Consider the following 22,255-nt stretch of genomic DNA (forward strand, 5'->3'; position numbering starts at 1 on the left):
TGGCCGCCGGCGCCGCCCATCAACTCGGCTCTCGTTGCTTATTGGCCGGCTGCCGGGCCGGCGCGCGGGTCCCGCCCCTCGGGGCTCCCCCCGGCCCTCCCCGGCACTTGGCGGCGGAGTGTCCTCAGAAGACTCGCTGGGCCGGAGGGGCCGCTCCGCCGCCGCCGGCCGGCCCGCGCTCCCATTGGCCGTCCGCCCTGCCAATCCGCCGGGCCGCGGCGCGCCGTTGGCTGGCAGGCGGGCTGGGGGCGGGGCGCTCCCCCCGCCCCCGCCCGCGCGGTGCCGCCCTGTGACCAACTCCCGTGTGTGAGTCACGGCAGCGCCGTCAATGCCGTGTGCGGGCGGGCGGCGCTGCCTGGGCTGCCCCGGCCCCCCTCCCCCGGCACAGGGCTGGCGGGCCGCACTTGTCACCGTGTCACATCCTCCCCGCCGCCTGCCGACCCGGCTCACCCTCCCCAGCTCGGCCGCCGCCCGGGGCCGCCGCGGCGGCATGGGATAGAGCCGGGCACAGCCGCCCCCGCCGCTCATTTTACATTGACCTCCCCGCAGTTTAAATCCCTCCCCCGCGTGTCTCCCCCGCAGCCTCCTCTCCTCCCCCGCGCCCCCTCTCTCCGCCGAGCCCCCGCTCCCCCGGGCGCCTCCCTCGCCGGTCCTCGCCGCGGAGCCCCCGGAGCGGGTGAGTGCCGGGCACGGCCCTCCCGGGCTCGCTGAGGGGGCTGGGGGTGCGGGGGCGCGGGCCGGGGCAGCCCCGGGCTGTGCGGGGCGGCCACCGACAACTGTTCCAAAGTTGGGGCATTCCCCTCCCGGCGCAGCCTGGCACTGCCCGCTCGGACTGCAAAAGAAGGGAGAAAAAAAAAAAAAAAATAGGTATAACCTCCCGGCGTCGTTGCCAACTTCTAATGCGTGTCGTGCTGCCGGCGATTGTAATTTTGATTTTATTTTGGTTTCTTCCCCGCCCTGGTTGAGGCTGTGGTGATGGTTGACGTGAGGGTATCCCGAAAGCCGCCAGGGTCGAACAACCCCTCCATGGCAGGCTCTGGTCACTGTCCGTCCTGGAAAAGCGGGGAAAGCCACCTTTTGTATTTCCAGGTGCTCCATCCTCCTCCCCACCCTGTCATTCCTGGATATTTCGCTGTTACCTGGGCTTCACTTGCCGTGGCAAGAACATGCGTGTTTGGAAGGGGGAAGCCGCAGCGGGGAGTTTTGGTGTCTTGGCATGGTATTGGGAGCGCTTGATGTGAAATGGTTATGTCTCTGTTTCACTATTGATTTTTCTTTTTTCTTTTTTTTTTCCCTCTCCTTAATGTATTTTTAGAACGTGAATGTGGTTCTGTACGTACAGAACAGCTAAAATAAAACAGAGGCATGGAAAACCCCAGCAAATACAGCAGTGCTTCCATGTGCAGGGCATCCAAAGCCTCAGTACTCTGCTGGGTTTATTTATTAATATTAATTGCTCGATCTTTGTAATTTATATCACATGGAAACTAATTGCTGAATTGAAGGTTTACCAAACCTCACAGGGCTCCAAAATCATCCATCTCAGGCATCTGAAAAATAACTTTTGTTAAGAGGAAAGGCCAGCATCATTCTGGGAATCCTCCACATAAAGTTTCTCTTTCTAAAGGCAAAGACTCTTGTAAATAAGTCCTTTACTCAGTGAGTACTCAAGTGTATGCAGAAGGTGAATTTCTAGAGAAAACTAAATTTTTACTAAATCTTGTCTTGCTTTTCTCTATAAATAGAGGGGAGAAAAACAAAAATAAATTAGCTGTGATATTGACATCAAATAGAAAATCAGCCCTTTTCCCAAGGGGTAACTTTCCCAACATAACCTGAAGACTTCCTAATTTTTGACTTTATGGGGAGGGGTACTTCAACCGTGGTCTCTTGAATCAGTATGAAGTGGGCCTGTTTCTCCTCTGGAACTGGTTTAGCACCAGTGTAACTTCTTTAACAGAGCAGATTTGCATTAATGCGAGGAGTAATCAAGCAGCTCACGTTTTGAGAAAGGCCCCTGTAGTAATGACGTGACAAGTCGTGATTCCTCCCCTCATCAGACCCAATTACACCACCCTTACTCACTCTGAGTGGCACTTTACTGCGCAAGTGCTCCTGCGATGCTTGTGTGACTACTTGTGTACTACAGTGCCAATCTGGGTGAGGTAGAGTGGCGCTTCTTTTTTTCATAACTATTTTATTACCTTTCCTTGAAATGACAACGTGTTGGATAACTATTTTTCCTTGGGCCATGAAGAAAACTTCTGAGGATTAAATGTAAATCTGCTTTGTTAAGTGACTATACCAAAACCCCCCTCCTGTTTAAGACTTCTGTGCTGCCAAGTGAAACGGGCAGGTAAGTTTTCTGTGTGTTTTTTGCTACATAAAGTAGGAAAAAGATTGTTGAAAAATTGATTAACTTGTCCTGAAATTCCTCTGCGCCTGTGGGACTCTATACCTATACTCGGTGTTCAAGTTTGAGTTGTTTTCCTAATTCCCCTCTGTCTCTAGAGCCGCCCCCACTCCCCAGACATTCACGTTGCATTGTTAAAGTGTTTGCTATTGAAATCACTGGCAGAAGGATCGGGCCCTCGGCTGGTTTTCTTTAAAGCAGTTGATAATGACTTGGATGTGATGCTGTAGAAAGATAATATTATCTGGTGGGTCCATAGCTCAGATCTACTGTCTTGCTACAATCTCAGAAAAAAAGCTCTGCGCTAAGCAGCCTGTGAAGAAACTACATCTCAACAAAGCAGAATTGTCTTCTGCCTTTCTGTACTTTGAAAGTTTGTTTGATACTCTTTCAGAACAAGACAAGATCCCTTCATGTTTGTTTCATGTTTTCACTTCCTCCTATGACTCTGTTCATTGCTAAGCCTTTGTGTCACTGATTGAGATGTTATTGTAATTAACATTAATTATGCAAACTAGATTGTTTTTAGAGGCTCTCCAACTCTATATTGATATTGTCAACTTGTTTGTTTGTTGAACAAAAATCCACACATTTCACCATTCTCGGAGGAAATAGATTAGCCGATTCCAAGTTAATATATGCATGGGAAACAGTAGCAAAATCAAGTTATATTAGCTCGAATGGCACGTTGAATCTTGATGGATGTGGTGAACCGAGTATGGTTGGATCTGAAATATCAAGGCTGGGCAAACAGGGGGAGCAGGAAAGGGGACTCTAGGTACAGTCATTTGGGGAGGGTGTTTACACTGCAGAATTCCATTACATTTTTCCAGATAGACAGTAGTAGATCAATCGGGCCAAATTCTACTGTCCCTGACTGAACAAAACCCTCACTAAAATATACTGGAGCTGCCTGCTTGAATTTGTTTGAGAAATGGAGAAAAATAGCAGAATATACTTCATTAATTATTTAGGACGTTTTTGATTTTAGACTTGGAGAAGATATCTTTCTTAAATTTGGTTTAGAAGGTGTTCCAGGGTTGTCTTTTTAAAAGAAAAGCTTAATAAAAATACCTTTGAAATATACATCCCTGTAGCAATGGTAACATTTTATAATTTTTTTACAATGTTAATTGTAGTGACATTCACAAAAGTCTCCATGTCTGATTCTGAATCACCCTCTTGAAACCCTTCTGAGCTGACAAGGACTTTAGAATTTCTCCCTAGAAGTCAAAATTGTTGCAATATTTATATATTGTATTCTTGTGTGCTCTTATGAAGAAAAAGAATAGAGGTGGGGAGAGCTTAAATGGGAATTGGTTGTCATGAAATCACATCTGAAAATATATGCAGACTGGCAGATTATTCCCTGTCTTAAAAATCAAGTCTCTCGAACTTCCCATTTAAATAAGCAAAATTTGGTTTGCAGTTTGCTTTGGGTAATGAAAGAGATTTTTTTTTGTTTCTACTTTTGGTGCAGTGGTCCTCTGGAAAGTTAGAAACAGCGCCCTGGGGCTCAGCGAAGTGGAGGGTGTATAATTATATGGGAAGGTTCCATAGCATCAGTGAATTAGCATTAGCAGCTGAGTGAGTTTGTTAAGCTGTAGAGATGGCATTATGGAAATCAATAAAATGCTGATTTCTTTTTCTTATTGCGGATTCCATGTTAAAAGGAAAAGATGCTATTTGTTTGTCTGCCTTTCACGTAGGCTTGCCAAACCATTAGTTGATTTGGAAAGGCAGGTTTTTCAGTTCTGGCAATCAGTAGTCAGGTTTGTTTTCTTTTGCTTTTTTTAAACTCTTAAATCTTTATTTATTAGATTGTCTTCCAGAAATCGCACTAACATCCTGGCCTGCAAGCGGCTTCACGTGTGTCTGTTTGTCAGCAGAGGCAAAAGGGAAGGTCTCTTATTTTTCTTATGACATGCTGGTGTGGCATTGTTTGTTGTAGCCCAAATGCTCTGTGTTCCTGATGTTCCTGTTTCTGTTTTAAATGAAATTCTCCCAAGGATTTGGAGGATACTGATGCTGAAATCCACATTCAAAATAAACGAGAAATAGTGACCTTAACTGTTTTCAGAGGTGTGAGTCAGGAAGAATGATATTAAGCACTGTAAGATGTGTAATATGCATTGGCCTTTATTTCTTTGTCTCAAAGCTTTTCCTGCTTTTATACCAGAGAGACAAGTACCCAGATCATTCATCACACTGAGCTCTTACAGAGACATGACAGACCAGCAGCCTTATGTTGCATGCTGTGGAACGTGTACGATGCATTAGGTTCTGATGATCTATATAAAACATTTTAATTGGGAGGAGCTGTAAATGGGAACGGCTGTCTTCTACTCCAAGGCTTTTTCTTCTCTTCTTCCCAATTGAAATTAAACTTAAGTTCACAATCAAATTATTCTGTTTTATTGTAGCTGTATGCTATGACTCCTGATGAAATGGTTTATTCACGCTAAGGTACACTTTGGGGGACCCCTCTCTGCCTTTGTGGTGGATACTGATTTGGTGGACTTGCTGGGACTAAGAAGGTCCAGCCTGTGGCCTCTTCATGGATGCTGTGGCGAGCATCTGTTCTGTGACATGTGAGCAGCCTGTGTAACAGAGTTTTGATATCATGAGGCTTGTGGAGCATGTTCTTGTACGAAGAGAAACACTCCAAAATGCTGAGTGTATGATGCAGACAGCACTAAAGGTTGACAACTTGGAAAATTAATACTGTGGTTCATGCTGACATTTCAGAGGGAATTGTGATGGAGGTGTGGTCCCAGTGAAGGTAAACTCAAGGGTCCAGCTGCACAGATAAAATAGCAGCCTTACTCTTATCTCTTTGGTAACCCAAACCTGTTTGCTGATAAACTGGCAAAATTATGTTTATAGTCTCCCTATGCTTTGTTTCTGCTAATCTCTAATTAAGTAGATCCAGGGAAGGCCAGCATGGTGCTTTTAGTGCTCAGCTACAGCTTAGAAATGACACTCTGCTTTCTAATGGTTACAAGCAGGTGAAGTGACAGGAAGGGCAGAGATGTTGGAGTAATGTGATCTGAAATTAAATTCCTGATTCTCTAAAATATTTACCCATAGCTGTAGTGATCCACAGTGCTTCATATCTGCCATTGGCCATATGTGTCCAGTTAAGGACAGTTAAAAAGCACAGAAATACAGGGCTGGGGGGAAAAGAAAAAAGGATAAAGAGATCATAGCTGAACCAGAACAAAACCTCTTTAGCTCCTCCCATTTGAAGTAGGGAGGAATCCCAATAAATAACAAGGGTAAAGTCTCACAGAACTGCAAAATTACTGTAGAGATTGTGACTCTGAAAAAGCAGGTTCTATTTAGAGAAGGAATTGTAGTTACTCTGTGGTCTTGTCCATAACCTTGCTAATGTGGCTAAAGCATTAGTTCTGAAAACAAGTGCATTGAGAGCTTGGAGTCTTTTTCTTTAAAAAGTACGAGTCTATATTCATGTATTTTCTGTGGGGCAAAATAAAATATTGTTTGTTGGATTACCCAATTTCAATATTGTTATTAGAAAATAGAAACACACCCTGTTTTTCACCTGTCAAATGAAGTCAGATATTCATGTGGATGCCTTTTTCCTCTTTTATATTTTTTTTTTGTTTCTTTCCTTCTATGAACCTTTTAATCATCTGCTTTCCTATTTTCTATCCTACTGAATTCCCTTTTTATTGTTGTTTTGATTCCTTCCACTTCATTCCAGATTTTTTATCAATTTCTTATTGTTTCTTCTAACCTTAATCAACTACCAATGTTGCTGCTTGTCTATAGAATCACAAGGTCCATGTTGAGGTATCTCATGCTGATAATATTTAGGAAAAGGTTTACCACTGCTGACATGTAGTCCAATGGAAAACGTGAAGGGGGAGCCTTTAGGAGGTGTGACTTGAATTGGTGCAGTCATCTAGAAGGAGTCAGGGCCACAGCCAGAAATTATACCCAGGTGTCATCAGCTTTCAGACACGTGCCCTGTGCTGTAGCAAAGCAGGTTTTTTGCTTCTTCTATCCTTTGCAGAGATTTTTTTTTTTTAGTTTATTTTTCTGCTTCTATTTATTTGGCTGTCTTTTCTGGTTTTGTCTTTTCTCCTCTGTAATATGTAATAGCTACTAATGACCTCTCAAACTGTATCACAGGGGTGTTAAGGCTAGTGTGTTTTCCCTTATCCTGTCTGGAATATTTGGCTGTTGCCAAAGAAATTGGCCTCTTGAGTACCATGCACCAAAAGTGTGTGTGCATATGTATTGAAGATACCAAAATACTATTAAAAAAAAATCAAACAAGATTTGTAAGTCAAAATAAGCTAATACTTGTTTTGAGATGCAGTGTGAGAACTAAAGTATAAAATGAGATAGGCAAAGATGCAGCCTTTTTCAGAGAAGCTTTAAGCTATTAAACCTTTCTAAAGGAACACATCAGTTCTTTTCTGAACCTACTCAACTGAAGGAAGGTGAGCAGTCCTCCTTCCTGTGAGAGGGAACAAACCTGATAGTAAACTTTTAAAACAGAGCTGATGTCTTTAGGTCTGGTGGTGGTGATGGTTGTTGCCTGATGTCAAGTGAAGGAAGTAGTGGCAGATATGCAGTGGGAAAATGCCCAGGAACAGGTATTCAGCTAATACAAGGAGGCTGTTTTAACTGTCCTTTGATCTGGAATATTTTAAATTTATTCCGTTTCAGATATTTCAGTGCAAATTCTACAAAAATTTCTGTCTTTTTAGACTGGCAGATTTTTGTAGCATGCCTATCTTGAAAAATCCAAAAGAGGGAGGAGGTAAAAAAGTAAATCTCAAATACAGTTTACTTCTGTCCCTCCTGACGCTTTCAGAATGATATCTCATCTTGTTCTTATCCTTGTTCAGAATAAAAGCTGTGATAATCCATTTCCTTTGCTGTGATAATCCCTTGCCCAAATGTCTTGGTAGCATAATTTGATTGTGGTGCTTGGACAGCTATCATATCACTCCTACAAAGCAATAATAATAGTTGCTACAAACAATAATATAATCCAAGAAATCCAGAGTTAAAGTGCTTACAGCAGAGACTAATTGCATGCTAGAGAGTATTACTGTATCTTCCTGACTGATGTCCCTCATTGGCCAAGACAGACTTGCAGATGAGTTCTTAACATATTATTTAACAAGATGGTAGTGCTCTGTGTCTAAATTGCTTGTTGTTGTGGGTTTTTTTTATTGCCCCTCCCCAATGTAGGGTTCAGAACCTCCTTATTAGTTTTGTGGGAAAGCCACAGATCCAGATTCCTTCTGGAACTATTGCAGCATGAGGGAAAAAAGTGTAGGGATTTTTTCAAGAGCTACTTAAGTAGCCTGTGCTCCTTGCCTTAGAAAAGTTACGAATCCTTATAAGTGCTGGGGTTTTGTGCATTTTTTGTTTTATTTTTTTATTTTGCCTTTACCTTTTTTTCCCACTTGAACCCTGATTCTGAAGGAGCTGGAGCAATTATCCAGCCTATCTTACATCTTCCTATTCAGAAGAGGATGGAGTGGGAAAGAAGATCTGCATTGGACTTCAGGTGTTCTCTCTAGTCCCTTTGCCGCCCCTAAGTTGTACTACTTCAGCTTGAAAAACAGCAGAGGAAAAATTCCTGCTTGAACACTTTTTCCTGGCTTTAATGAGAGATTTTTACAAAGAGAGGAAATAGTGTAAGTGAATGCATCCAGCACCCTTTAGGAAAGGGTCACCACCACAGGGATGCTGCTGAAAAAGGATGCCAAATCCTCCCAGACTCTGTACCAGGCTCTTTGAAAGGCTTCTATGAAATAAAGGATCTATATAAGCCAGTGTGTATGTATATTTCTGAAGGTTATGCTGGATTTCTGCCATGCCACAAACCCTGATTAGAATAATTTATAATAAAAAGTCAGGCATGGATTCCAGAAATGAATAATGTGATGGGGGAAGCAGGGAGGTGAGTAGCAGAGAAAGCAAATCTGAACATTTCCCTGGTCCACAGATGTACCCCAAAGTGTGGATTTACTGCCACTGTCTGTAGGAAGAAGCTACAGTCCTAATTTTTGATGTTGGAGATGACTGTTATATGGTTGGCTTAATACACATACTGTGCACTGCTGTTTGTTTATTTATTTGCAGTAGGACTCGGGATATTTCAGGTACTTGCCAGGTGCTTACAGATAATTTCTCCTCCAAGGACTTCACAAATCAGGGAGGTCAGAGGAAAGTAACTGGGTGGGAATTTAGTGCTGAGAACAGAGCAAGGCTCACAGGATGCAGGGCCCTTGAGAGCAGTGCAAATGTGTGGCAGAGGTGCTGTGCAGGTAAGATAGGGAGGAGGATGCCTGCAGTGTCCTCCAGGAAAGAAACGGGCACATGGTGTGTCTGGAAAGAAAAGACATCCTTTTGCTTTTCTTCTGTATTGCAAGTCAGTCTGTGGTCAGTTTAGGTGCTCCTAACTCCTGATCTGTCTCTTGAATCCTTTTCCCTGTATTTGTGATGTGATGGCTTTGTAAGTGGAGTTATTCTGTCATGTTCTATGCAGAGGAATGCTGTGAAAGTGGGAGAGCAGGGGAATGAGGCACGTGAGGTGTGTGCATGCAATATGAGGCTTGACATGGCCAGGGAGAAGTGCATTGGGGTTTTGCACAAGCATTCTTTGGGGCATGAAGTGTCATCATCTTCAATTTTTTTTGCTGTGATTAAGGCCCTGAGCATGCCTGTAATGCAAAACAGAAAACATAAAGAAAATGTTTTCTCTTCAGCCATCATTCTAGCATACTTATGTGTGTATGAATCATTCCTCCTCCATCTGGAAGGATGAGATGCAGAGCTCTTTTCTAAGGAGGTATCTAAAGTACATGCTCATAGCAGCCAGCAATTGGCATGACAAAAGGGTTATAGCAAGTGGCTGGCACTTTTCCCATCCATCTTGCCACTGGAAACATAATGCTTTTGCAATGTGCTTGTTCTGCAGGCACCAGTGTGCAGAGCCAGTCCTTGGGACATGTGAACGGAGCCATTGCATGTTGTTCGCTTTTGTTTGTGGCACCTTCTCAGCAGCCCAAAAACTGGGAAAGGGGACTAACACTGATAAAATGTTTTCCTTGACTTAAGTGTGATGTGGAGTGGATGGGAACAGTGGGGTATTCTTGGAATGTCCCCAGGTGTGGGAAGATGGGCACCAAGGCATCTGATACTGCCCCTGTAATAACAAGTGTGGGAGAAGACTTTGTTTTACTTCTAACCTTCTCTGCTTTGCAAAGAACAAGGAAAAACATAGTAGTATTGAGTGCACAAGAAAGAAGGTCTGATTTTTAAAAACGTCATCTGTTCATGTAAACTATCTTGTATGTATTTTGTCTTTCGCTTGATTTGCAAGAAGGCCAAGGCTCTAAATCAATTAACTTAGTCTTAAGTGTTCCTGTGATGTCAAGAAAGGGTTTTATTGTGCTTTTTTTTGGTAGAGGAGTGTTTAATGTGGTGTCAGAATAGGCAGTAGAAAGAAGGGCCCCTTAATCTCAGTGCTCTTCTTTAACAGCTCTATTGTTACCTTTCTCTTTTGATGACCATGACTGGGAATGTCCTTGTCTTGCAACCAGTGGCCAGCTCTGCATGTAGTTCAAACCTAAATGTAGAAACTGGGTGTCCTTCTGCTGAAGCTCCTTGGGGCACTCTTGAAACTCACCAAATGCATGCCTGTGGGATTGGACATCTTTGCTGCTTCCTTCTTTTGGAGGGTGATTGGAGATGAGGTAGAGGAGAGTCCAGGATTCATTGCCTAACCTCAGGGTCTTTGGTGCAGTAACAAGGTTTTGTTTTGGATCAGTTGTTCTCAGAGCAGGGATCAGACTTTCCTCCCTGGGGAGTGCCTCTGCAGACAAGAAGAAGCTCTCTGCCCCCCATTCCTGCTCTGCTTTTTAACCAGTCTGTTCTGCAAGGCAGGCTCATTTCTGCTGCAGGAGCTGAGAGCCATCTCTCCACCTTACACATAGGAGGTTTAGGGCACTGCTCCTGCAAGACCTCAGCTGACTTGGATCTCAGTGGGAATGGCAGGGAGGAAATCAGCCTGACTGAAGAGTGCCAAGTCCTGCTCTGCTGCATGGAGAATGCAGGCTGCTTAGTGTCTTGTTTATGAAACACTTCAGCTTTTGAAGGACGGGATTCTGTCTTAGTGCATGGATGGAGAAACCTCCTTTCTGCTTCTTTGCAAAGGGAGCAGCCCTGTTCTTGGCATCTCTTATGAGCTGACTCTTCACAGTGACATGGTGACCTCAGGAGTTCAAGTACTGTCCTGTTCCTTGGTATACTTTGGGTTTGGGGTAGAGGGAGATGGCTGGTGGTTCTGTAGGCTTTCTGCAGAAGGACTTCTCTTCTGGGGTGAGAACAGCTGTCCCCTTTCCTTTGGAGCTGTTGTGACTGCAGGCAGGGATTGTGAAATCTTCCCGTGCCACTGAAGCTGAACACTGTCAGTCTGCTGCCTCCCAAAGTGCTTTTGGGGGGCTGCTCTGGATCTGGGATGTGAAATGTCCTAGAAAGCCACTCTGCCCAGGAGAATGAAGTACTCTTGCATATTAGGGCACAGTGTTGGACTTTGTATCTCAGGAGAGCTTTTCTTTGACTATGTCTCAAGCTTCTGTGTTTATCTTTTTTCTGATACATGATAGCCCAGAGAAGACCCTTCAGGCAGGGATGCTTTGTTACTTTCTTTAGCTTCATAATTGCTGTTTATACTATAGTGCAATAAACACAATTAGCATTTTTGGCTTATTTCAGGGTGCGTGCTTTCATGTGAAAAAGGTTGGATATGTTGACTCTGCCATCTTTCTTACCTGTACCTGAGATATTATCTGATTATGATCTTTCCTGATACATAGCAGCTTTGGAAAGGAAATAACACTCCCTATACTTTCAGAAACATTTCAGTAGCTTAGCTTCAGTATGCAGTACAGTGGTAACAGAGATGAGAGGTGTTACGTTCAGTCTCTTGCTTTGAAAACTGGCTTCTGGATCCTGCAGAACATGGTCAGCAGATGGAGGATGTTCACATTGCACACTTCACCTGCAGTGGCCAGCTGGAACATGCTCCATGTCCATATGTATAAATTCAGTTTTGCTTTTCTCTGTGTTATGGGTCAGAGTTTACAGTCTGGGGACCCCTGAGGCAGAAGAATTGCTCTGCCATGTGTGTACGAGTACACTCAGCAGGTGTAGTTTGTCCTGTAAAGTGTTTGGTATTTTCTAGTCCGAGTCAGCCGTGGGTATTTCCACTTGTTCAGAGGCTGAAGACCAGGTTCCCATGACCTAAATTGTGCCTAAGGCTCTATGCTTGAAGGCCAGGAGTCAGATGGAAGGAAGTAAAAGATACAGTGACTTAGGTGCAATTTAGGACATGTGAATCTGGCTCCTCCTCTCCTGAAATACCAGTGTGCCAGAAGCATCTGATGTAGGAAGCTGCTAGGGCCAGGCCAGTGACCGCGTTTCACTTTCCAAAGTATTTCTAAACACACCAAACTAGACTTTGCACCTTTAACCAATTTGAATTCTCAAGCCAATCCCTTCAGTGTTACGCAGATCAAAGAACCTGATCCGAGCAGCAGTTCTTGTTACTGGAAGGGTCCTGACATCTCACTTTACCCTCTGGAGAGTAACTGGAGGGGTGGGGTTGAGGCCTGGAGCTGTGTTAGTACATGTGTTATTTTCTGCCTCTGGGGACTTTTGTTGTTGTGCATTCTCTTGTTTTTCCATCTTACACAAAATCTGAAAGCTTGTGTTGCAGCTGTGGTCTAGGAGTAGTCAGTGCTCTGTTCCCCATCAGCTCCAGATAGACCTAGGAATTTTGGGCTCTCGGACAGGGACGCTGACGTTGCTTTGCAGCCTTCAAGCATGTTGGGCTGTGAGAGATTGAACCCTCTCAGGCTTGCTTGTGGCCAAAAAGAGTGTGATCTCTCACTGGTAATCTCTGACTATCAGTCATCCTCTTCTCGTTTGGAAGAACTTTGACTTAATGAGAGGTACATCAGCTTGAGTAATTTCTATTTGAAGATATTAAGCTCTGTGGATACTGAAGAATATTGTATCCTAAGCTTTTGAGCACTTCTGAGTGTAATGCAGTGCTGTTCTTGGAATGATTTGTTTCAACTATAGGGCCAGTTTAAATAGAACTATTTAAGTATATGTTGCTGCTCATCATACATCAAAAAGTGAAGTTCAGTGAATAATGAGTTACCACGGGGCACCACAATGAGATAAGAATTCATCATAGCTTTGCAATAAATGGCAATGTCATTAAAAGAAAAAAAGTTTTTGTGTATAAGCTTAATTGGAAAAGCTAGAAATCTTGAGTGGGGATTTTTAGCATGCTGACCAACTTAACTATATTGTAATAAGAGAAAATTTATGTGTGCAGAGGGTGTCCAAGATTTTGATTGCTGCACGAGGCACATGGCTTTGGGGTATTTTCCTGTGTATGCCTTTTGTGTAGATAAGTGACAGTACCTGATTTCTAGTCCTGGAGGGAAAATGTACTACCTTATTATTGAGCAGCTTTCCAGGATGCAGTAGTTGTCATTAAAACTCAGCAGTAGACCACAGAGCTGTATTTGGCAGGTGGGGATTTTATTTTCCCTAAACTTTTAATGGCAATGACTTGCAGTTATGTCATGATGTAGTTTTAAAGTGTGCAAGGCAGTTTGGCTCATTTATGTTCTCATTCAGGTTTCTAACATGCACACAGAAGCAGCTGCTTTCTGGGATTGCTGATAATACGAAATACGGTGAGGATGGCCAGCCCTTGGCGTGTACAGGGATATCAGGCACTCCCTCTTTCTCTGAGTTTTCTAGCAAAGCCACTATACTCAAATTTCCCTGTCTGCAGAATGTGGCTCCACCCTGCAGTTTATAAAATATTTTAACTAAAAAATTTTAAGAGGAATGATGTGCAAGATCCATGTCACTTTTCTTCCCTTTGTGGTGCTTACTTTAAGTTATTGCTTTTAGCAAGCAGAATCATTGTACCACAGTGGTCTCGGGGATAGTTAGCAGGACACCACAATCTGCCCATCTGCAGCAGCTCTGCTGGAAAGGTCTCATCTGCAGGAGCCCTTGTTTGCTCTTAAGGATGAAATGCAATTGAGCATCTGGTGAAGTCTGCTCTATGGTAGAAATTAACTATGACTATATTCCTGGGGATTTTTTAATCATTAGTCTTAAATTGATTATTTCCTACTAGTTGTAGGACTCCAAAGAACTAATTTTTCTTCCATGAGAAAAATATCCTTTCAGTGGGCAAAAGAAACACTACAGGTTAGATGTGACAACAATAATGCATGAAGAACAGTGTGAAGAAAAAGACAACTTCCTGTTCTGTGCTGCTCCTGATTTTTTTTTATTTTTTTTCCTAATTACATGGATTTGGAAGAGTGAGGTGGTAGGATATGAATGTTGCCATCCAATAATAAGACCTGTGGTCATGGGTGCCATGCAAGCATGAAGATTCAAGAGACCATGATGTGTTTTCAGGGATAGACCAGGAATAATTCAGGTCAGCATATGGCTTTCTCTGGTACAAAGGTAAGTTAAGGGAATGTCTGCAAAGCTAGTGCCCAAAGCTGGAATTGTGCTCCCTATTCCAGTTAAACCAATGTGTAAACAAACCAGTTCACTTGATGTTCCCATTAATTTGGACTGCTTACCTTTCCAGTTTTTCTAGCTTGTGAATTGAGCAGAATGAACCAGTAGGAAAAATGACAGTCTGAAACTGGCTTGGCTTGTCTCTGACTCTCCCCAGAAAGCCAGTTCCTTTTCTACCACCAAAACAGGGCCTGGCTCCATAGCTATTGTTCAGGACACCTGAGACAGCAGGATCATCTGCCACTGCCTAGAAAAGGACAGCAAGGAAAAACTTTCAATCTTTTGCCAGCTCTTTCTGCATCTTTCTACCTGCTAAGGCCTTTCTCCACCATACAAATGGTGTAGCAGATGTGGTTTGAAAATCCCTGGGGCTTTCCTCTCACCCTGGGGTATTTTACTGTGTCCAACCCTGGCACCTTTAGAGGCACAGGCAGCAGAAGCTGTGCGTGGGGCCAGTGTCACGTCTGTGCCGAGCACACTGCTCTGCCTGTGCCTTCTTCCAGCATGGCCACATTGTACAAAGCAGGCTGGCCTCTGGGAAGACAAGTTGTGCCATTTTTCTGACTTGAGACCTTCAGGCCTGCGATGACCTTGAGCCTCCTGTCCCTGAAGAAGGGAATACCATGAAGTAGCCTTTCCTTTTTAATGGGGAGCCAAAATTTGGATTACTGAGGGATCTCTGGGACCAGTTGGAGTAGGTTTTCCCACTGTGTATGAGGGGGAATAGCAAGGAGAAGGAGACTGGATACTCAGTACAGCACGTAATTTGATTGTGTAACTCCAGTGCAGCATGCTCATGACATGTGTTTCTGACTTCACCAAGAACCACTGAAGGTGCAAAGCCCCTCTGTGTCCTCTCTGTTCCAGGAAGTCCAGAAAAGCTTCTGGCTAAGCAGCCAACAAGTCCACATAGTCCCTTTGGTGTTTGAATGCCTGTGGAAAGAGTAGCTGGCAGTAGAAGTAATTTTCTGGCTTTTGTTGCTGACTGTGACAAAAAAAAAAGAAAAAAGTCCCCTTTCTTGACCTGCAGTGATGCCAAGGCTGTGTGCAAGCTGGAGAGTGCATCCAGTGGTCTTTCCCTGGTGCCTTGGGTCTTTGGAAAGAGATTTTATTGGTGTTAAAGTAGACCTTAGCCTTCCATGGGATCTGGTTGAATTCAGAGGTCTGCAGCTGAGATCTGAGGGCTGCCTTCTGGTCAGGCTCACTTCACCATCAATTTTTATATGGCTTTGCATGGGGCAATAGTAGAGATTTTGATGTTCTGTGTTCTCACACATCACTCCACGCTTTGGTATGCTGCCTGTGTATCAGTGGATACAGTTGGAATGCTTACCTACCAAAAGTGTTTCCTTTTTTCCCTTGATATTGCTAGAAGCCATTCTCAAGTACATTTTGCCAGACAAAATAAAATGAAACCTGTGAATCCCAAACCCCAAGATTTCCTGTAGGCTCCAGTGGCAGAAATTAAGTAGATTGCGAACTCCCAGGAAGTTATTTGAATGCTCTCTGAGGAATACCACCCGAGAAAAGGGTATTCTTGCTTCTTTAGAGCGATCAAGAGATCAGCTGAGACCATTTTCTCTAGCCTTATGTTGAAATGTAAAAATAATTAATGGGAATTTTATTTTTAACTTTTTTAAATTATTTTTTTAATTTTTAGTTTACTTTTTTTAGTTATTTTTTATTTTTTTAGTTAACAAGTTGAGGAGTAGCAATAGAAGTTATTAGAGCTGTGATTAACTGTGTTTGATCTTGTGGCTGAATCAAAAATGTGGATTGGTTTGACCTGAAACATGGAAAGTTGCTTTTAACTTTTGAAAAGTTAAGATTTTGGCTAATCCTAAACCCAAGTATTTTGGATTGTCTAAAGTCCTTTAGGTTAGAGAGTGATTGAAAACAGTTTTCTAGTTTCAGGAGAACAAGAATCTTTGTGGCTATTCACTGAATTCAAATTTATTTCACTCATCTTGAATCCACATTTTGCTGAATATAACATGGGAGAGGGAAAGGGAGCTCCAGTCCCCCCAGAGTCTGTCCTGTATCATGAGAATGGAATCACAACTGTTTAACTCCCTTTCTCAAAGCATGCTGCACACATCTCTGCAATAGTCCTCCAGACCAGAAAACTATCAAAAATTGATAACAGACAGACAAAACTAAAAGTCTGTCACAGTGAGAAACAGTTGTTTTTTTTTTTCTCCAAGGAGCAGTGTGCATGTAGCAGGCAAGTGAAAATTATTCCCTAATGAAAAAGCAGTAAAATTGCTGAAGAGCACAGCTAAACAGAGGTCAAACTGCAGTCTGAATGGAGACTGCTAAATCTATTTGCAATACCTACAGAATGCAGTATGAAATGTAGGTAGTTAGCCCAAGGAATATTACCACACATAGATAATGCATGTGTGTGTAGGTAATACATGAAATCATACTTTTTGCAAGCTTGTCATCAGAACAGATTGCAAAGCACGGAATGCATACAGGAGTTGAAAAAGATGGAGCTGCAGAACATAATACCACAGAAACAGAGCATTTTTTTTCAAGAGCACAAGAAGTGTATCAAGGAATAGCGGATTAAGGAAGTTGTGTGAGATACTGATACAGGTCCTGGCATTCCAACAGTGTGTATGATCCATGCTGCATCCCCTTTTACCTGAGATATGAAGGGAAATATTAACATGTTTAAAGTAAAAGTTGACAATTCAATGTAGTTATCAACAAAGTTATTAGTATATGGTTCTGGTGTACAGAAATAAATGCTGTTTTGAACTGTTGTCTGTATACAAAAGGTCTAGATGAGGCCACCTTGACAGTGTGGTTACATGGGGAAGGTACAGAGATGAGGAGGCTTCCAAAAGAGGAAATTGTGTCTAGACTTCAAAATGCCAGTTCTCAGTTTTGTTTTAGGTGGTGATATCCTGTCTGGTATCTTTGAGGAGAAATAATTGAGAGCAAACAGTCAGTGACATGTAAAGAGGTGTTATGTATCATTTCAGAGTAAAAGTTCCTAAACTTTTATATTGAAAACTGTTACCAACTCTCAAAATTTGTCACACTAGAAATGCAGCATGTGTTTTATTGTCTGATGGAATATCAGTTTAATACCACTGGCCAGCAGTGATGGAATTCTTGTGAAGGCTATTTTCAAGGTGTTGACTAACTTTCATGCTGTAGTCAGTGTGCCTTCTTCATAAATTTTTATGTTAAAGGTTAAATATTTTGGTTTCTTTCATGTTTTAGCTGTCTTGGGGGTTGGAATGGATATGCTGATTCTCAGAATGGTGTTTTTATAACTACATGTAAGTAAAATATAGAACATTGGACCCACAGAGTAAAGTTCACTGTTTCTGATAGTTCAAATTAAGTTTCCCCACTTTTGTGTATTTTCCATGTGTACTGTATTTCTGATGTTGAGAGGGGGGATCTCAAACTCAGTACTTCCCTAAATGAAGAGGAAAACAATTATTTTTATTGTTTGTAGTAAACCTACAGAGCAGTATTAATGGTCTGTAAAACATCTTCAGATAATTGACTCAATAGAAACTTATGAAAAATTATTTAAACTTGAAAGAAATGTTCCATGGGAAGAGAGGACAAGATGGAGTTAAAATCATCAGGAGGGTGAGTTGGTGTGTAGGTGAAGATCCTTTTGGAATATATTCATGGGAAATAAGAAGGCAGAGGAGTGTGTATTTAGGTGCTAAGGGGAAGAAACCATTAAGTGGAACCAAAAATCTTCAGTACAGTTAATTCTTTCACTCAGATGACAGTGGCAGTCCACGCGTTGATGCAAATACTGGAAAATTCACCTGAGGTGCCAATAATTGCTTTTAGTATTCCTCAAATTCAAATATGCTGGAGTGTTTTCCCAGGCAGAAATGACAGTGTAATACTTAAAACTTGAAATGGAACCTTACTGCCATTACAATAATTATATTTGTACCATATAAAAGTTGTGCTTGAAAACAGGGCTTGATGCCATTGTGTAATGTGTTCCTTCACAGAGAATAACATAAATGAAAAAAAATTACAAAAAAGTCACACATGGTTGGATTTCTTTTTTTTTTTTTCTTTTTTTTCTTTTTTTTCCCCCCTCTGAACTACTATTGATGTAGAATATTTTGATGCAGAGAATTCTGATCCTTTCATAGTCTTAAAAGAGGAAGGCAATGAAGTTACTCTGAAAACTTATACAATCCTGGTAAAACTTGGCTATTTCTTCTATTCTGTTAAATATTTAAATTTTCACCTCAATCCTTTTATGGATGGACAGGCATTAGGTTTTGGGGGGTTTTTTTTAATTATTTGACTGTGTAAACTACTTTGCAGGGATTTCAGGGATATCCTAAGCTTTTAATAATGTTTTCATCCATACTGTGACAGTTCTTACAAGAAAGCTGGCATTGTTTCTCTCTCTGTGCTTTTCTATTTCTCAGAAAAAGATGAAGTGCTGTATTTTTTTTTTTTTTTTCTGTTCATATTTCTGGTATCTCAGTGGAAAACAAAAGCCAGTCTCTTTTCCCCCACATTTGTGTGTGCCCACAAGCAGACACGCGTGCACACTCTTCGCATGCACGCAAGCACACACAAGGAATTCTTGCTTGTGCACAGCCAAAAGAGGCTGGACGTGGCTGTCTTCAGCTCAGTGGAAATTGGCACCATCCCATCTCCAGTAAACAACAGCCTGACGTCAGCTCACGCAGCGGTGATAGCAGCAGAACTTGAGAGATTTTTCAACTGGCCGAGCTGTTGAAAGGCTATCGCTGGGTTTGATAATCTCTGGCTGCACTTGAGAGGATTTGGTGCAAAGGTGGGGGGAGGAATGGCTGGTTAATGACAGAAATAATAGAGCAATTCCTGATAACTTCATACAGGGTGGAGAAGTGATTTTTAAGTCTTACACCAAAGGGTATTTTGATTTCCAGCTCATCAGCTGCAGTTGTTCTCTCCAGGTTCTGAAGTCCTGGCTGCTCTGCAGAATTCACGTTCGTGCCCTGTTGGAAGTTGGAGAGCAATTAAAGTGCTGTAGAACAGTCAATCAAGCAGATGATGAAATTTTACTTTTCTAATGTGTTGAATTAAGCACTTTCATTATGATTTCAATTCTTGATGTTTGCTTTATTCAGTTGTAGATGTAGTTCAAAGAACCTGAGCCTGGCAATGCTAAGTTCTTTGCTGGTTTCTGTATATTCCATTTCTGTTAGTAGGACCTAAGTCATTGAGGCCTCACACTGTGGCCACAACACCCAGAAAAGATTTATTGAAAGATACTTGGTTAGTCATCATTATCAAATTAAGCTAGAATAAAGGGACCATTTTGTGGTACTGGTTTCAGATAAGGCCTTCAGAAAAGTAGCTGTTTTCCTGAAATGCTGCAAACTCCTTGACTGCAAAGTTAGTGAAGACTCTTGCATTTCTGAAACAGTGCCACTATGACTTAAATTTAATTACAGCTGGTTCTCCTCATAACCCCACAGTTGAAAGAGACTTTTCTATTGTTCACTACTACTGCTGAAAACACATTTCCATTATGAACTTGGAGTCCTCCTATGCCAAAATCAACAGTTAAAAATGAATGGTTTGCTCTGGTAACAGGAAAAACAAACATGAAAATCATTGTGTTGTGTGACAGAAAATCAGAATGTTAAAGTAAAAGAAGTTGATAAACCTACCAGAATAACTATCTGATGGGCTGTTCTTGAATCAGAGACACTTCCAAGCAAGTATTTCAAGGACATAAATAATAGCGCATCAACTTCTGCTTTGTTTCTTGTATGGCTGCAAAGATAGCAAAAAGTTCATGTTCCATTTAGGTCCTGTCACCAGGGATTTAAGAGTTTTGTGAAACCCTGGAAAGGAATGTGAATATCTGCCAATATTAACATTTTCTAATGTACACATTTTTACATCTGCTTTTAGGGTACATTCAGACTAGGTTAATCATAAAATCTGTCTTAGCAGGGAGGGACAAGAATGCAAGAGGGAAAGAAAAATTGGACTCTTTCTAAGACTGGGTCTGTCCTATTAGTAGTTTTTGAGCCTTTTCACCAAATCTGATGGGGAGGCACAAGTCTCAAAAGTTCACAGCTTCTGTGAAAGTGGGCAAGAAAGTAAGGACCTGTCTGAGCCTCTACTTCATGGTAAATTCAGTCATCACAAGCAGGTACAGGATAGATCTGTACATCTCATAACGATACAACTGGGATTATTGATCTTGCAGAGGGGAAGGAAAGGGTGAGCAACAGGTCTTTAAAAACCAGGGCAGTCCTGGCTTTCTGTAAGTCTGACTGTCCTTGGAGACTCGTGTGGCTGCTTGACATCCTGCTCCCCAGAGGGGCTGAGATGTGGCAGGGCCTGACTGCACTTGATTTATGAGAAAAGCCCAGGACAATTTTAGAAGAGACCAAAAGCCAAGCTGTCAGAAAGCTTGAGAGCTTGCAGTAGCAGAATAGTTGACAGCTCAGGTAAGGAATTTGTTCAAGAGAAGTTGGCTGGAGCAAAGCTCTCAGACTTTCTACACTTTAGGGCCCACATGCAACTCCAGTGTTGCAGCTTAGGCCCTGTGCAAACGTGAACTTGCCAGCATGTAGGAGAAGGGCAGACCTCTTCAGCTGTCCTTCCTAGGCAGATGTCACATAGGCTGGGCAGCATGACCTGTATACAAACTTCAGAACAGGTTGACTTATGAAACAGACTTAGGTCTGTTTATGACCTCTTTCCTGCTCTGTGTCTGGTGGTAGGCTCTGAGACAATGCCATCCCCACAGCCAGCCTCCTTTTCTGGGCTTGTGCCTACAGAGGGGAAAACCGGGACTTGTAGCCCTGTGAAATTTTTACAGTGGCTGCTGAGCAGAGGTCTCATCCTAGGTCACTTCTGTACTGAGTAGTAGTCACAACCTGAGCAGAACTTCCCCTCCTGAAAATTAAACCAGGGACCAGGGGCTCACATGTTAATCTTTCGGCTACAGCCTCCCTGAAGAAGATGATGTTAGGCCTTAACCGGGAGGAGATGTGCAGTAGGAAAAGTCCTTTTTGTTGTTGTTGTTTCTTCTCTTTACCTTCATTTACTTTCATCTTGTTTAACCAGCCTGCTACTGCTCTAAATAGGGAGATGAGGTGGTGGGAAAGGTCTTTACACTTCTCTCTGCCTCCAAGTGAGTAACATTTGCATTTTCTGCTGGTGGTAAGAGTTAGCCAGAACTGCTCATGCTAGCCTTGACCTAACCCAGAAGCTGGAGACATGTTGTAGCATGTTTCCTCTTGCTGGAAACCTGCAGAATGGCCTTTAGGATACTCAGCCCTGCTTGTCTCTGTGTACAACACAGTCTACTAGATGGCTGTTGAGGTTACGGTTCACTCTGTATCAAGAGAAGATACATTTGGCTTTAGAATAGCTAGGTATCCAATAATACAGATTTTTAATCTGTTGAAAAAGATCTTGAATTTGTTTTTGGTTTTATGGAAAAAGCCATAAAAAGGCTCCCAAATAGACTGGTTTGCTATCAAGGTGTAATTTTGGAACAGCTTTGTCATGCAACTTGAAAGGAATTGTCCTTCCCTAAAGATTCAGAAACATCTTGTGGTCAGGCCCTTCAAAGTAATGTTGCAAGGCTTCTAAAGAAATGATGCTGAGGGCACTCTTTTGCACTTAGATGATTTTGGATCCTTGCAGGTAGATATTTTCAAGATTTTTGTGTAACATAAAGGGCTAAAAAACCAAAAGAAAAATACTGAAGCTGAAGTTATGATTTAGTGGTTTCTCAGTACTTGGAAATCTTGCATGCTTCTGACCTTGCCCCTTCTGTGCTCCTTGAATCTTACAACTTTTCTGAGTAGTAAGGAATCATCATAAGGATGGATTCTCCCCATGTTTGATCACAATGTGAGGTGCAATGCACAAATAGCTCTGGGCAAGACTGAGGGATGGAGAATTCTTACCAGCCTCTGCCACTGGAGCCTTGCAAGAGCTGCTCCCAGACCTGTTCTGCTACAGCACACACATCAGTGAGTTTAACGAGGCAGAGGGCAGCCTCCAGTAGATTTTTGGGATTTGGGGTTTTCTTGTTTAAGACACTTTACAAAGTGAAGGAACAAAATAACTTTGCAATTTGCATTGGCTTTATCTAAACTTAAAAAAACTCAAGAACATTTTCCAGGTATAGTTTCCTATAGGACCTTGGCCAGGTCCTCTCGTTTTACTGGTATAAAAAGTGGGTGTCCA

At 42.3% G+C, this 22,255-nt stretch overlaps 1 protein-coding gene across 1 annotated transcript in view; it reads left to right on the forward strand.

The window, feature by feature from the left end:
- Nucleotides 1-615: 615 nt before the first annotated feature.
- Nucleotides 616-22,255, forward strand: part of SERTAD2 (SERTA domain containing 2) — a 74,831-nt gene continuing 53,191 nt past the window's right edge. Inside the window, exon 1 of the mRNA XM_015622948.2 lies at nucleotides 616-676. The gene's annotated coding sequence lies outside the window, so the exon portion shown is untranslated. The remainder of the gene's footprint in view (nucleotides 677-22,255) is intronic.

The sequence above is a fragment of the Parus major genome, chromosome 3 (genome assembly GCF_001522545.3).
Source record: "Parus major isolate Abel chromosome 3, Parus_major1.1, whole genome shotgun sequence".
NCBI lineage: Eukaryota > Metazoa > Chordata > Aves > Passeriformes > Paridae > Parus > Parus major.